The sequence below is a fragment of the Myotis davidii genome, unplaced genomic scaffold (genome assembly GCF_000327345.1).
Source record: "Myotis davidii unplaced genomic scaffold, ASM32734v1 scaffold135, whole genome shotgun sequence".
Taxonomy (NCBI): domain Eukaryota; kingdom Metazoa; phylum Chordata; class Mammalia; order Chiroptera; family Vespertilionidae; genus Myotis; species Myotis davidii.
This window is the reverse complement of record NW_006289813.1, coordinates 13,610,935-13,627,935: the sequence shown is the minus strand read 5'-3', so window position 1 is coordinate 13,627,935 and position 17,001 is coordinate 13,610,935. Positions and strand designations below refer to the sequence as shown.

The 17,001-nt window shown below is 37.0% G+C and overlaps 1 pseudogene; it reads left to right on the top strand.

The window, feature by feature from the left end:
• The first annotated feature begins 1,803 nt into the window (after window positions 1–1,803).
• LOC102765021 lies at window positions 1,804–9,615 on the top strand (annotated as a pseudogene).
• The last annotated feature ends 7,386 nt before the right edge of the window (window positions 9,616–17,001 follow it).

Below are 17,001 nucleotides of genomic sequence, written 5' to 3'. Positions count from 1 at the left end.
AAGTCTCCTATCTACCTACTCCAGGACCTCTGGGAGGATCAAATGTGATGAGGCAGGGGGAAATGCTTCACAGACATTTGGTTAAAGTGTAAAATGTTTGCATCTGGCTATAAAGCAAGTCCTGATCCTGAGCTGAAGAAACTGCAAGGAGGCTCATCGCTAGGGAGAGAAAGCTGGGGATTGCTACACAACATCATTACCCAGCGCCCACAGAGACCCGTTTCCAGGCTGGGCTGGGCTGTCGGCTGTATTTTGTGCTATGGGGGTCCCAGCAGCATTGGCTGTGATTTCGTGGGCTGTCGCTCTGGGGTGGTGGCGGGGCCTGTTTTCCACTTGGGGGAAGCTGAGTGTTGCTCTGTTGACACCAGGTCTGCAGTGCCATTTTTCTGTAAATGGCCAATGTGGGTCACAGCAGCTCCTGCATTGAGCATCTGCCCCCTGGTAGTCAGTGTGTGTCATAGTGACCAGTCAGAAGGTCAGAGGTACACTTAGCATATTAGCCTTTCATAAATATACTAGATGCCTAATGCATGAAAATTCATGCAAGAATAGGCCTTCCTTTCCCCAGCTGCCAGCACTGGCTTCCCTCTGGCATCCAGGACCTGGGCTACTTCACTCTGGTTGCTGGAAGGCACCCATGACCCAGGCTGCTTTGCTCTGGCTGCCATCAGGCACCTGGGACCCAGGCTGCTTCACTCCGGCCACTGCTAACAGGCACCCAGGACCTGCGCTGCTTTGCTCCGGCCATTGCTGCCACCCACCAGATCCAGGTTGAGGTGGTGAATGCTACCTCATGGCGACCAATCATTTGGTAATTTTGGTCGTGATGCTTTTTGGCTTTTATTATTATGATACTAGAGGCCCGGTGCACTAAATTTATGCATGGGTAGGGTCCCTGGGTCTGGCTGGCAATCAGGGCCAGTTGGGGCCTTCTGGCTGCCAGCTGAGGCCTTCCTTCCCTGGCTGCTGGCTGCCAGACGGGGCCTTCCATCCAGGCTGCTGGCTACCAGGCAGGGCCTTCCTTCGTTCTGTGCCTCCTCCTGGTAGCCAGCACAATCATAGTAAGTGATCAAACTCCTGGTCTCCTGGCTGTACTCCTGAGGGGACACTTTGTATATTAGTCTTTTATATAGATAGATAGATTATGTAATTGTCATACCTTGAGATCATTGACAATATAAACTGGTGAATTTGCTTTGATACTGAAACACAGGTTGGCACATGAAGTAAAGGAAGAATGAAAGGTGGCAAGTTTTGAGTGTGTCTATTGAATATAACACACACACACACACACACACACACACACACCCTACATGTACACATAGAGGCTGCATCATCAGTACTTTAAAGGGAACATGTCACCAGATAATAATTCATTACCAGATAATAATTATATGATCAATTCTAGTGAAAGTCCACTGATAATCGTGGCATCTTCATCATCAGTTCTTTTTACCTCAATTTATCACTTCTTATCTTACACTGGAAAAGCTTTTCTATTTGTGCAATTCAAGAACTAATCTGTTGATCGGGAAGGCCAGGGAGGGTTGGGGGGCAGGAGATAGGGGGGGTAAGAGATCAACCAAAGGACTTGTATGCATGCATATAAGCATAACCAATGGACATAAGACACTGAAGGATAGGGGAGGCAAGGGGACTGTCTAGGGCGGGGGGGGAGAATGGACACATATGTAATACCCTTTGTAATAAAAAAAAAAAACACATTTAATCATCTAAAAAAAAAAAAGAACTAATCTGCTGATCCCATATTCTTGCCAATCAAATTTATCTGAACTAAATAGCATGACAACAAATGTGGTCATCAAAGGAGATGTTTGTTTTCTGCCTTTACTGGAAAACAGACTCTGGTGGTTGGATTACTTCAGTAAGTAGCAACATAGGTAATTCCCCTTTCTAAAGCTGCTGAAAAGCTCATGGTGGCTTCAATTATTCTCCAAATATGTATATCTCATGTGTTAACCAGTGACAGTACAAAACAACAAAAGAGTAATGGAATTTCTCATTCAACTCAACTCTATTATATACAACTCAGAGATGTGCTCTTCACACTAAAACAGACAGTGAATACACATTGTGTGACATAAGAGGCTTAAAAATAGAGATGTGTGGGTAGCCAAATATCTGCTGTGACAAAGATCTGATCTACTAATTATCTGCGACATATTGTGGGTCCCCTGACTGCCACCCCAATCTTTCTACAATTCACCAGAGGGTGATTTTGGCAGGTTGTCAGCAGGCAAACAGGGAAATGAGTTGGAAAACATTAATAAAGATAGAAAACAACAGCTTTTCATGCTTTGAGCACATCACTCAAGTATAACAAAAACTGTAAGATGAGGAACAGGGACAATTGGCTGAGGAGACAAGAAAGAAACAAACACTTAGATGACTGTAAAGAAACATGTGTGAACCTCCTCTCAAATATATCTGTTGTAGGTTTTTTTCTTGAAGTTATCTTATATACTTTTTTCTCATTTAGAAATTGAACCAGTGAAGTGGCACACTCCATCATAGTGAAACACTTCTGTTGCTGTTCTAAATACAGCAAAATCTTTGTCCATTTTAAGATAAAAAATAACAACATACTATTAAGTCTACAAAAAGACAAACAGGATTGTAATAGCTATAAAGACACCCAGGAAAAAAAAAAGAACCAGAGCATAACATGGAACATAGCTTTTCTCTGATTAACAAGAATAATTCCATTAACAAGATAGAATTCCTAATGTTACTTATTTTCCTTCATTTACTGATGTGTATTTCCAGAGTTTTTACAGAATTTAAATGCAAAATATGTGACTGCTTTGTTCAGTATATTTAAACTATACGTGAACTCAATGGAACGCCAGCTGCAAGGAATCAAGACAGTAAAATACGGAGTATTTCCAGCCTGAAAGTATACAGTCACTGTGTAATAGAAAGACAGGACAGAGTAAAACAATGGGGTTTCAACCTTTATCTCTTCTATTTACCAGCTATGTTCCTTTGGGTGTTTTAACTTCTGGGAATATCAAACTATTTGTTTTTAAAATAGGACTTAGAGTGCCTTCTTTAGGAAATTATTTGCCTGAAGTAGCTATGGATGGGAAAGTGCCTAACACAACCAAGGAACTCACTTCATAGTTTAAGTAAATTTAAAAAAGGATCAAGGAAAAGGATATTGTATAAGTTGTACAATTGTTTCTTTAAGATTAAAAAAATAATGTGATATTAAAATATACAATTTATTGAAACGAAACGTTTTTCTCTATGTTAAAAATGAAAATAATTGATTTTAACCTGCTTATGGAGTCATACAGTTAATTTAATAAAAATATTAAAATAATAAACTCCTTTTAACCGTGTTATACATAGTTTGAATATAATTTTATAGAGAACATTAGCTTGAAGCTTTCTATATAACTCATCACTAGCCTTGTTTCCTTCCCCATTCCAATAATTAACCAGAACTGTAGCCTTCCTACCTACTTTTAGTATCTTTACATACATGTGCTTCCACAAAACTATTTCCAGTGTTAAGACCTACTTTTTCTGGCCTTTAACATTCTATGTTTGTGATCTTTATATATGTGCATAAATCTAGTTCATTTTTTTTTAAAAAAAAGCTAAATAGCATCCTGTCATATAAATATAGTATATTTTACCTCTTTAATTTTGTTATATGCTTAAGTTCCTTTAAATTTCCTCTTTCAAACAATGTTTTTAGTGAGGATCCTTGTACATATCTCCTTGTACACCTGTATAAGATATTATCAAGCTATGTACCCAGAAGTGCAATTTCTGGGAAGTTGTCAAATTTTTAAACTAATAGGTATCTTAGAGGTCTTCTGACACTATGAATTCATTTTTCGTAGGTACAATTAAAAGAATACATGGGAAGGCTAAAAGTGAATTTCCAGCCTCATGTATCTTATTTCTGTGCTTTTAATACTGTGTCACTAATGATCAGCCATCTATGTCTTTTTTTGCTACAGTGGTGCTCATACATTTATTCTCAATATGACCCATTAAAGTACCTTCCTCATATCTAATTGAATGATGCATGAGGTTGTGAGGACATAGGCCTGGGAATCAGGAGACTTCAGCTATGCTATTAGTGCTCAATATGGCACAGCACAACTTACTCGACTTTCATTTCTCTCCATCCTCCTCAGACTTTCTTTGGCCCCAAAAACTTCCCATTCAACATCTCTAGTTTGCTATCTCACAGACATATCAGGTTTAGCAAATCCAGAATTGAACTCTTGTTCTATTCTACCCCATCTGTCCTCCCCCATCCTTTTCCACATCAAAAAATAATCTATACTAATAAAAGGGTAATATGCTAATTAGACCAGATCACCGGACATCTTCCAGACATCCAACTTCCTTCTGGACAAAGCCACAGTGGTGGGAGCTGAGGCAGAAGTGGTGAGGGTCAATCAGGCTCGCCAGGGGAGCAAGTAGTTAGGGGCGAGATCAGGCCAGCAGGCAGAGGTGGTTAGGGGTGATCAGGCCAGTGGAGGCACAGTTAGGGGTTATCAGGCTGGGAGGGGAGCAGTTAGGGGTGATCAGGCAGGCAGGCAAAGGCAGTTAGGGGTGATCAGTCAGGCGGGCAGAGTGGTTAGGAGCCAGAGATCCTGGATTGCGAGAGGGATGTCCAACTGCTGCGTTAGGCCCAATTCCTGTGGTCAGACATCCCCCAAGGGGGCCCGGATTAGAGAGGGTGCAGGCAGGGCTGAGGGATCCCCTCGCCCCATGCACAAATTTTATGCACCAGGCCTCTAGTATCTCAATAAGAAACACCCAATAGCTCAAGACAAAAACCTGAGAGTAATTCTTAATGATGCATTTTCTCTAACTCCCAATATGAAACATTTTCTTAAATCCTATATAATAAAAGCCTACTATGCAAATCGACCAAATGGTGGAACAACCAGTTGGCAGGGCAGGGCCAGCATGCGGGCAGCACCAGGCCAGCCAAGATGGGTGCCAGTGGGCAGAGGGAGTGGACAATGACCGAGGGGGGGAGTGGTGACGACCGATGGTGGGGGAGGGGCATTCGGGGAGTGAGGCATGCCACTTGCCAGCCTGTGCCATCCTTGGATTGGCCTGCTGGTCACCTCCCACAGAGGGAGGCCAGACTGCGGCTTAGGCCGCTCTCCGTGAGGTGGAGAGCGGACCTAAGCTGTCAGTCGGACATCCCCCGAGGGCTCCAGGTCTGTGAGAGTGTGCAGGCCTGGCTGAGGGATCCTCCCCCCAAGTACATGAATTTTCATGTACCAGGCCTCTAGTGATATATATTCTGCTACCATAAGCTTATTTCAAGCCTCAATACCTGAACTGATACTGTTATTTTCTAACTATGTTTTCCACTTTCCTCTCTATACTATTCTCTTCATAGTAGTTATAAATTTATTTTAAAAAGAAAATTGGAGCATATCACTACTTGATTTAAGTCCATTAATGTCTCCTCATTGCTCTTAGAATAAAATTTAAATTCCTGGACAAGATCTATCTAGGCCATCATTGGCTGTGCTCCTGACACACAGGACTTTTTTCAGTTCCTCACTTTTACCAAGTTCTTTCCCACTTCAGGGCCTTTGCACATATTCTTTCTTCTCCCCACATCACTCTTCCTCCAACACTTCACATGGCTGGCTCATTCTCATTCTTCAGGTATCAGACTAGATGTAAATTCCTCAAAGAGGTCTCCATACTCATCCAATCTAAACTACACTCCATCCCCTTATGTGCTCTCAGTGTCACCAGTGAGCCTCCTGTACAGAACTCTATTATTTTGCTATGGCAGCCATAAGAAAATACCACAAACTGGGTGACTTACACAACAGAAATGTATTGTCCCACAGTACTGAAGGCTAGAAGTCTGAGATCAAGTTGTCAGCCGAGGTGGATTCTTTGGAGATCTGAGATCTGAGAGGAAGAACCTGTTCCGTGCCTTTCTTCTAACTTCTGGTGGTTTGCTAGCAATTGTTGGTATTTCTGACTTATTGAAACATCGCATTGATGTCTGCCTTCATCTTCACATGGTGTTCTCCCTGTGTTCATGTTTATATATCCAAATTTCCCCTTTTATAAGGATAGCAGTTATATTCAGGGCTTCCCCGTACTCCATTTTACCCTCATCTTAAATTAGCTAATTGCATCTTCAACAAGCCTATTTCCAAATAAGATCACATTATGAGGTACTGGGGTTAGGATTGGAACATATGAATTTTGGGAAGATACAATTCAATTCATAACAAGTACTTTTCAAAATGTATTATTATATACATATTTTTATTTGTTTAATGACTCTAAAGTGGACAGTTTTTCTTTCTTTCATTCTTTTATGGTTCACATATTTATACCCAACACCCTCGATAGGCTAGTACCTGAGGGATAGTCAATAAATATTTATTGTTTTCCTATACAAGGAATCACATTATTTATAAAGTCTATTATTGCTTTGAATTTTGTGAGTTTGCTTTTACTATGCCCAATTTTATCATTATAATTTTATCCAATACCATCCTAAGGCAGAGTTTTCAAAATGTAAGCCATATGTCAAAATAAGTCAAAAGTAAACCCAGTTTTGTTATATAACTTCCTAAATAATTCAAACTAAAATATGTATGCTTTTAGAAAGGAGATGGAAGAATCACCATAGTTCAGTTAGTAATTTTTCAACCAACTTTCAATTTACTTTAGCTCTGAAGAACGAGGTCTAAGAATAATATAAGATATAACCCTACTATGTTTAACGCTGAACAGAGAAACTTGAAAGTACTCCCCTCTATCATTTAATATATGACTGCCTTATACTGTACTACCAGCGGAAGAATTGTCTTTCCTTCTTTTTATGTCCATCTCACTCCACAACCAATGCCCTGAATCCTGTTAGAGCCTACTTTCTGAATAAATTTAATTCTACATTTATTCTATTTTTTCCTCAGTCTTCTCTTACTTGCCCTTTTTACCAGTTCATCTCCTATGCTGTCAAAAAAACATGCGTCTCCCGTTTTTAAAAAGGCTTATTTTAAAGCTTAAAATCTATTATTGGATCTGGTCACTCAACCCAACCTCCTTGATATTTCCCTTCAGCCGCTTTACATCATTCCTGTCACTTCTGCAAGATGAATCTTCCAAAATGCCATTTTCATTATTCCACTTTCCTGATTTAAAACTACATTGGTGCCATATCACTCACTGGATCAAGTTTAAGATTCTAAGTCTCACATTAATTAGCCTTAGATTGCTCATTCTTTTTTTTTTCTAACTTCCACTGTGATTTCTCAAACTGAAGCCATCTGCTTTATTCTCCCAACAACTCTTATCAATTTCAACTCTCTTACTTTATTTATGTTCCCTTTCCAAGTGAGAAAGACCTGCCTACTTCCTCCTGAAAAAATCCAGTCATTAAATTGCAGCTAAGGGAAGTTCTCATGGAGCTGGCTCTTCTAGTCCCTATAATCTTCTCTGTATAAATGTCCATAACAATTCTAGTTAGGAAGCAACATAAGAAAATATATATTTTCAGCTAGATGAGTGAAAATTAAACTTCTGCTTCATCTGTGCTGTTTGGCATTCTTTAAAACTCAGAAAATAGAAAACTATCTTCAGCTCCATTCACAATTCAGCCTGGACTACATGAAATCAGTTAAGGTAAATCTTTAAACAACACTGAGTTCATGTCATGTATAAACTATTCTCTTTACATTTTTTAAAATATATTTTGTTGATTTTTTACAGAGAGGAAGGGAGAGGGATAGAGAGTCAGAAACATCAATGAGAGAGAAACGTCGATTAGCTCCCTCCTGCACACCTGCTACTGGAGATGTGCCAGTGACCAAGGTACGTGCCCTTGACTGGAATCAAACCCGGGATCCTTCAGTCCTCAGGCCTATGCTCTATTCATTGAGCCAAATCGATCAGGGCCTCTTTGCATTTTTAATTGTTCTATACTCTTACCATTTGAATGCCTAAGTACTCTCTTCACACCAGCTTTTATGTTTAAATTAAGGTATAAATGCAAGATTTCATAAGAAATACACTACTTTTATAATAAACCCAGAGGTCTATAACCCTTAGCAGAAAGCCTTTGAAAACACATGTCAGCAGAAATTAAAGAAATTGTAAAGCCATAGAAAGTGCATGGAAAAATATTGAATTTTCTCTCATCCTAGATAAAGTTCTCTCTGACTTTTTAAAAATGTTGTACCTAGCTACTTTATTTTTTAAAACAATATATAATGACAGTGAGGGATTATCATGTTTCTGCCTCATGAGTCTTTATCTTCAAATTTACAGTGCAATAACGATATAGGAAAAAAATTGGAAGCATGAATATAAAAGAATATTAACAGACTACAAAATAATGCTAATTTATAATTCATTTTCTAAAAAAAAAATGCCAAGAACAATCTCACCCATAGAGAGAACATAAGTAAAATGGAAATACATTACATGGAGACATGTCTTCAACAATATTAATTTTATGACATGCTTTGTCACAACTGCAAGAAGTGTAAAATTTTACAATTTGATCTACTGTCCAAGTCTGTCTTCCATAATAGATTATAAAATCTCTGAAGTTAGTGTCCATGCCTGTATTATTTACTATTGTATCCTACCATCCACACCCAGGCTGCCAATACTATAGTCACTAGCCACAGGTGGCTATCATACATTTGAAATGTAGCTTGTCCAAACTGAATGGTACTGCAAGTAAACTACACACTATATTTTGAAGGCTTCATAAAAAAGAAATTACAGTCTCAAATTTCATGTTGAAATAATAATACCATACCTATATTGCGTTAAATAAAATTACAAAAGTAAAATTTACCTGTCTCTTTTCTACGTTAGTGTGAAGACTACAAAATTTAAATTGCACAGGCAGGTATAAATGACAGGGCATGAGCCAGTGCAGATTCAGGAAAGTCAGGTGAACTTCAGAATGGAGCCATGGTTGTTAACTGCAGCGGATGTGGGTGTGCTGCCCATTTTGATCAAGGTTTTAAAGTGCTGATGTGCAGCTGCTGTGCAGGCGGAGGAGGAAATGCACAGATACTGACCTACTAAAAATTTCTTGAGCAACCGAACAGCCCAGGATTATTCTGCTTTGGAAAACAACATATTAGAATTGAATTTGAAAGACTGGCTGCTTGACATCCAAGTGAATTGCTCAGTATGAAATGATTTGAATGTCAGACCCTTCCTCGGGTCACAAAATTGACATTGGTGCATGGCAAGAATGTGTGAACAATTCTATGGCCCAGTTAGAGCGTCAACCGGCTCGGATTGAGGAACTGGAACTAATGTCACAGCGTGGACGCAATGTCTGCAAAGTGTGTAATGAAAATCGTGTTCATATGATAGGACACGCACAGAAAGAGCTCCAGAAGTTAAGGAGACATATTCAAGGTTTAAACTGGCAGTGAAATCACATACAATTCACAGTTGGATGGAAATGAAGAGAAATGGAGTCAAATTGGGATCCTTGGTCAGTCAGAATCATGAGCTTGGAAGGACTATTGTGCGATTCGAAGATGAAGTCTTTCAAATGAAGCAGCAACACGGAGAGGCCAAGAAAACATCAGACAAGACTTCTGAAAAGATGAATGAATTCTGTGGCAGAAGGAAGGTGAATTGAGCTTTTACAGAAGATCATGCGTCTGAACTCTGAAGGACAACAGCATCTCCCAGAAATCATCAGTGGTTAAGTGTTTAGAAACCATAGAAAGTGGATTGTTTTATTCTATTTGTACATTAGAGAAATTAAAAAATTCATCGTGGTGATAAAAGCAAATATTGAATAAAAATGTGCATGTGACTTGCATTGTATTTTTACTGAACAATGCTGATCTAGATCACGGTTAGTGCTTTATTTCAATAAACTCCTTCATGTAAATAAGTGAACATAGTCCAAAATATGTTAAAATAGCTGGATTTGACACAACTACTTATTGTCAGTTTATAATATTAGCTTTTAAAGCCATATTTTTTTAAATTCCAGAAAATTTTTAGGGAAGTCATTTTCTCTTCTATACTCAACAAAGCTAATGTCCCTCTCCCCAATATCTTACTTTAATTCACATTATTTATACAATGCAGCACAAATAAAGTTCAGTTTTTTCATAGGCTGTCTATACGACTCATGAAAATACACCTTTTAAAATTTCCAATTTTTCTCATAAACCGAATTACATATTTTATATTTTATTTAAAGCTATATTACTCTTTCCTTTGAAATGACTGTTTTGACATTGTTAATCTTTTTTATGATATCTACTATCATAATTACAGAAACTCTTTTACTAGTATGCTCTGAAGTAAAATTATATGACAATATACCCCCAGCAAGGATGCCCTGGCTCCACTCTGTTTCACAGATGTCTTGCTCAGTGACACACAAGTTCTAGAACCAAGAACCAAACTATGCATGTAAGTTAGTACTTACAGGCAAGACTAAGCTCTCTTGAGTTAGCTATAAAATTTAATAAAGTTTTAGAATGTCCAGTTGAAAGACAATTAAATTAAGATTACAATTGAGCATGTTTTTAGAGCACCATATTACCATCTGCTTCTCCTCTACCTGCAGCATCTGTGGTCAATAAAATTAAGATATTAATTTTAATGACAAAAAATGATCATGAATCCTGACAGAATACAAAAGCAAGCAAAAGCACAAGGAAATACAGAACTTTTCAGCAGCATGTTTTTTTTCTCTCAGAAAAGTTTAGAACTGGCCGATGAAATCCTGCCCGCCCTCTTCTTTTACCAAAGAGCCAACAGATGCTGTGAGATGTGAAGTGACTGTTTGTCATTCAGAGAGAGATCACTGTGATCCTCATCGAATTCTCTTCCCGTTTACGGCACACGGTCCTCTCTTCACTCTCAATTAATTTTGTAAGAAACACCCATATTGACTGACTGAACTGGGTGTTCATCAGAATTGCTTAAACTTGGCATTTAAGAGAAATAATCAGTAGGATAGAGCAAAATTGCTTACATTCAATGAGAACAGTAAAATAAATTACCATAGCTAGAGATATTAGCAAATCACTTTATCATGACAACTGCCGAGGATAACATTGTATTTTTTTTATATTTCTGTGTTTGCATTATTCCTTCTGTATTTGTAAAAACTAAAATCCTGTGAAAAGGAGTCATCCCAAATCTTTATACTTTCATCTTCTAAATGCCTTATAATCATTATGTCTATCAATTGTATGCTACATGGCTGTTTTATATGATTTTTAGTAATTCAGACATTCACCTTTAACTAGATCATGATGACGAGTGTTTTGAGAACAGCGATTATGCTTTATAAATCGTTATGTGCCAACAGATTCTCATCAGAGGTCTAATACTCAGTGGAATGCATTCTACATATTAAGACAATCAATAGATGCAAATTGATTGGCTGTTATGAGTTGTTTCCCTTCACTGAGTTTTTGAGAGGGAGATTAATATGTTCCAGATGCTGAAGGAAAGATGAATGTTGAAGGTATTAGCAACTGGCAATACTTATTGTTAACCATGTGTTACAGGGAGCCTTGACCAAATACAGAAGTGAGGGGGCAGGTGATACAGATCTCCGCACCTGGATTCTATAATGTTTATACTCTGTGGCCTGACATCTCTGCGCTATTTTGGAGGATCATAGGTCATAGCACTTTACAGACAATGACATATTTACCTTTATAGTATCCTCTGATTGTTGAGAAGGGGCTAATGCTTAGCCATTTCCCTTTATTGCCACAGGGAAAAATATAAGCAAGGAGAGTCTGAATCATTTATACAGGGCTTGCACCATAAGGCAATGAAAGAGGCAGGTGCAGGTCTCAGATGGTTGTCTAAGTCTAAATTCCATGCTCTATCTGCTAGATAACCCTGCATTCCCTCTCAATAGAATATTTCCCTAGATAGTTCTTGAAACATTTATAGCAGAAGCCTGCAGAGTGACTGTTATAGAAGTTTGTGGAAAACTTCCAGGCATCTAAAAATGTAAGAAACGACCACATTTCACTTTGGGTATTCACATTTGAGAAGCGATGTGTGTGTTCTTTTTCCTCCCCTCAAATATTCAAAAGTTTGATCTAAGGCAAAAGTTTTACTATTCCTCCCTTAACCAGAGGAATGAAAAAACATCCATGAATTTTCATCAGTTTGCTGTAGGCAGAAATTTGCCAGTGTGCAGGAAAATGGCTTAAACATCAAGCCGAGATGAAATACTTGAACTTCTTGTGTGAACCTATGAAAGTAATATTTTTCTTTATCAGCTGATATGAAGGTTTGCACAACCCTACATTACTTTGGCATAAAAATGACTTCTTCATCTAAAACGTCACAAAACTGGATTCTTCAGAACACACTTGTGAAAGGATTCTCAACCCCTTATTTTAGCATATGCCATCATTTCCCTCTCATTCTTTATTTCCATACTTAACAGAAATTCGCTGTAACGAACTTCCTTTAACCTCCAATATGAAGTATACTTATAGGAGGAGTGGAAAATGGGCTAAAACTGGAGAACTTTTTCTTTCTCAGGGTACCAAAAACCTCATATTACTATGGGAAAGGTATTTCTAAGCACAAAAAAATTAAAATATCAGAAAAATAAAACTGTGTTTTAATACTTTTTGAAACTTATATATTTAAAGGAGAAAAATTACATTTAATGATAAAATACAAACCAAGAAAATATTGGTAACATACAGTGCAGATGTAGTGCTAATAACCTCAATATAAAATTAGTTCTTATAAATCAATATTTCATGAATATATTTCTATGAACTATCCCAAAAGACAGTTCATAGAAAACATGAGCAGTTAATCCACATATAAAGTACATTTTTTTACATTGAACAAAAATAATTTAAAAGCCTACTTTATATGCAAAATTAGTAGTAACTTAAATGAAAAAGAATAGGGAGTTAATAAAGTAACTGACACAGGCATACCAGAAAACACCATGCAATTTTAAAGTAATACTTTAATATGCATCCAAAAATCTAAAAAATACTTACAGTTTAATTTTTTGGGGGGGGAAAGGCTTGTAAAAAGAGTACTGCATAGCACCTGTGTTTTAAAATATAGCAAAATGTAAACCTGGAAATAAGCCAAATATACCATTTTTTTAAATTCTGGATTCTAGAATTCTGACTAATTTGCTCTTACATTATATTATTCTACAACTTCTAAAGTTTCTAAGAAAAATCAGAAAAAATAAGTTTTATTTGAAATATAGTCCAAGGTGATTAGAACATCTATGATCTAAAAAGTTACTTTTAAATAAAAGATAATGTTGTTATACTAACTCCCAAATTACATAGCTAGTGTTAAAAAAAATATTAAGGTAAACCTTCTTGTTCTAAAGACAGTGCTCTGTACAGATTTACGTGAACCTAAAAGCCTTCTGCTCAAAGTAGCTTATCCCTATAAGCAGTGATTTAATTTCAAAATGTTCTTCATTTATCAGAAATAGTACAGTCATTGGGAAAAAACATATAATTTTAAACATTTGATTATCTTTGAAAAAGATAATCAGTTTTCTCTAATAAAATATAAAGCAATTGACCAATTTTATAAATTTCTGTATAAAGATAAAAATACAAAATAAATGTGAAGGAGCTTTGTAAACTGAAAAATTGGTGCACACTTATGTTATTATAAATACTAAAATATTTAGGTATAATATTTTCTCCTTTTGCTACCTAGGACCTCAAATAGTTAATAACTGTCAATCAATGCAATGTCCTAAACTTTGCAGACATGCTGTATACTTTCTGGATGGAAGGTACCCTTTAAAAAATGAGTGAGTGACACTCCTTTAAAAATAAATTCTCCACTTTTAAATTAAATGAATGTATTTCCAGTCTTAAAAAAAAACGCTATGCTTGGCATTCTTGATAGACCAGATAGATAGATGACAGATAGATGATAGATAGATGATGATAGATGATAGATAGATAGATTGATAGATAGATGATAGATAGATGGATATGACACAGAATCATTTATACATATAGATATATACATGCTTGTGCACATTCTCTGTCAACATAAATACTTTTAAAAGTTTGGAAAATAGGTTGAAGGTCATTGAAAAGAGAATATTTTATTGCTTACCAAAAAAGTGATGGGGCCAACAAAAAGATATGGGTGTCCATCCCCTTGAAACTCCAAAAGTTTAGGTGATGCCAGAGCTCTGTGTTCTGACCTTCTCATGACATTCCCGGAAGTTGTTCATTTCCCACACTTACTGAGAATCTGAACTTTTCACAAACCTGCTGAGAAGCCACTGGTGGTGTGAGCAAAATGATTGGCATGGCTTGAGAATCACTGGCACTAGGTTGGCCATGCCCCTCTGCAGGAGCAATCAGAACATGACCTGACTCAAATGCCAAAGAAGAGAGGTACAGAATGAGCACTGGGGTAAAGGACAAATGATGGTAGCAATTATACCCTCAGAGATGAAGGGATTGAAAGAAGCAGTGCCATTACTCAAAAATGTCCATCATAGTCACTAATGCTAAGAAATCCTAAGGGAATTAAGAAAATCTAAATATCTCCCAAAGAGGCATACAACTTAAATAATAGGAATACATCTATGATTTATTTTATTACTTAAAAAAAATCCTGTTAGCAAAAGACATCAATATTTGTGTGAAAATAGGAAAAAGCCATATTTGGCAGAAGCACATTTGAATTCTATCCAGAATGTATTTTTGTTCTCAATGGAACAACAGAACTTGGCCTTTCTCCAATTTTAGAAAGGCATGTCCATATTCATATATGTACGTGTTTCTGTCAAAGCAAAATGTAAAGTGCAACTTTTACATATATTCCTTCCTCTTTTCTAACTCATCATTTCCCCCCTGACAGATAGGTATAAACACACTTAGGATAAACCTAGATGGTTATGATAGCCGTATTGATGCTTTGAAGTACTTTTTTGAGAGACAGAGGGAAAAGCCTTTAAAACATGTCCTTTTACAAATATGCTTATATATGATATTGAACCATGAAAATGTACAGTTTATAAATATTATCATGTTGTGTCAACTGCCAGCAACTTGCTTGCTTACACTCAGAAATATGTCTTTGGGAACTTGTCCATTTCAGGTACATGTAACTCTTAACTATGTCTGTGACATAATGGTAGCTGATATTTATTGAGAACTTACAAGGCGCTTTTGATATTTTCTTTGTATTGTCACCATTAATTTGCACAAGTAAATTAGACACTTATTATCATCTCCATTTTACAGATGAGAAAATCAAGTCACAGAAAGTTTAGCCACTTCCCCAAGGTTGCACTGAAGGGAAACAGCCGAGCTGGGTTTTGAATCCAGATTGCCTGATTCTTCTCTACAATATTTCTCAACCTCCTTTAAAAATGCCTATGATTTTTATAAAAAGTATTCCCTCATTAGTGGATAATTATCTTATTAGAAGCTTTATTTTTTTATTTTTAGTAAACATTGCTGCAACAATCTTCCTTGCCTCAAACTCTTTATGTACATGAATGAGCAGCCCCTAGAGCAGCGGTGGGAAGACTTTTTGACTCGAGGGCCACAATGGGTTCTTAAACTGGACCGGAGGGCCGGAACAAAAGCATGGATGGAGTGTTTGTGTGAACTAATATAAATTCAAAGTAAACATCATTACATAAAAGGGTACGGTCTTTTTTTTCAATAGTTTTATTCATTTCAAACGGGCCAGATCCGGCCTGCGGGCCATAGTTTGCCCACGGCAGCCCTAGAGTGTGCATAGAATTGCAGTTCCCAGTGGAAGATTAATCATAGGTTACTTTCTGTACTCAGCATAAACTAGAGCCTAGACGTTCAGACTTCTCACTGTAGCATGAGACAGACCTAGACTCAAATTTATTTTCTTCTTAGGGATTTTAGGGGAAAGGTCTCTCTAAAGCTGTTTACCCAAATGTGAAATGAGAATATTGACAGTTCCTCTCTCAAAATTCTGTTAGAGATTAAATGAGTTAATGCTTACAAAGAGCTTTATCCAGGGCCTAGATCAGTGATGGCGAACCTTTTGAGCTCTGCGTGTCAACATTTTGAAAAACCCTAACTTAACTCTGGTGCCATGTCACATAGAGAATTTTTTTGATATTTGCAACCATAGTAAAACAAAGACTTATATTTTTGATATTTATTTTATATATTATATATTTAAATGCCACTTAACAAAGAAAAATCAACCAAAAAAATGAGTTCGCGTGTCACCTCTGACACGCGTGTCATAGGTTTGCCATCACTGGCCCAGAACATAGTGAGCATTCATGATCATTATCATTGTTAACTGCAATGGGAAACATTCTGAATCCCAACTCTATTCTCATTTCATCTGATAGGGCCTTATTACTTCTATGTTACTTCTTCCCATTAGATTGTAAGCAGTCACTTATTTCATCTCCTTCTCCCTCCCTCTCTCTATATTTTAAGCTTCTTGAAAGAAAAGAAAACAACCATAGTTCCTATATATATCTGCAAAAGTGCCTGAAAGTTACCTAATACCATTCATTTTTTCCCCAAATAAACAAACACTATATGTGTAGAAAATAGGTTCCCAAAATATTCTAATTCTTCCCCATCTTAATCATGTTAATTTCTTTATATTCCTTCCATCCAAACATACCCAATTTTCCTGTGTCATATTATTTTGTGTGGCAAAGTGATTTAAATAAAAAAAAAACTGAAGAAAGGCTGAAATCTTTCTGAAATATATAACTGGGCCAAATAAAAACAACCAAAAACTTTGACATTTCGAGTCCTGATTTGATCAAGATGACAACCACGCAGCCTCCTGCAGGCCACAAAGTAAAACTGTGGTTCCAGCTCCCTCGTTTAGTTATGCACATTGATCAAAGTAAGTGGAGAGTGAGAAATTTCCATTTCATTCTGTGTTGTATAGACACAGCACGAAGTTGTTACAGTTTGTTTTAGTCTGTTTGCCTGGAGGAAAAGTCGTTAT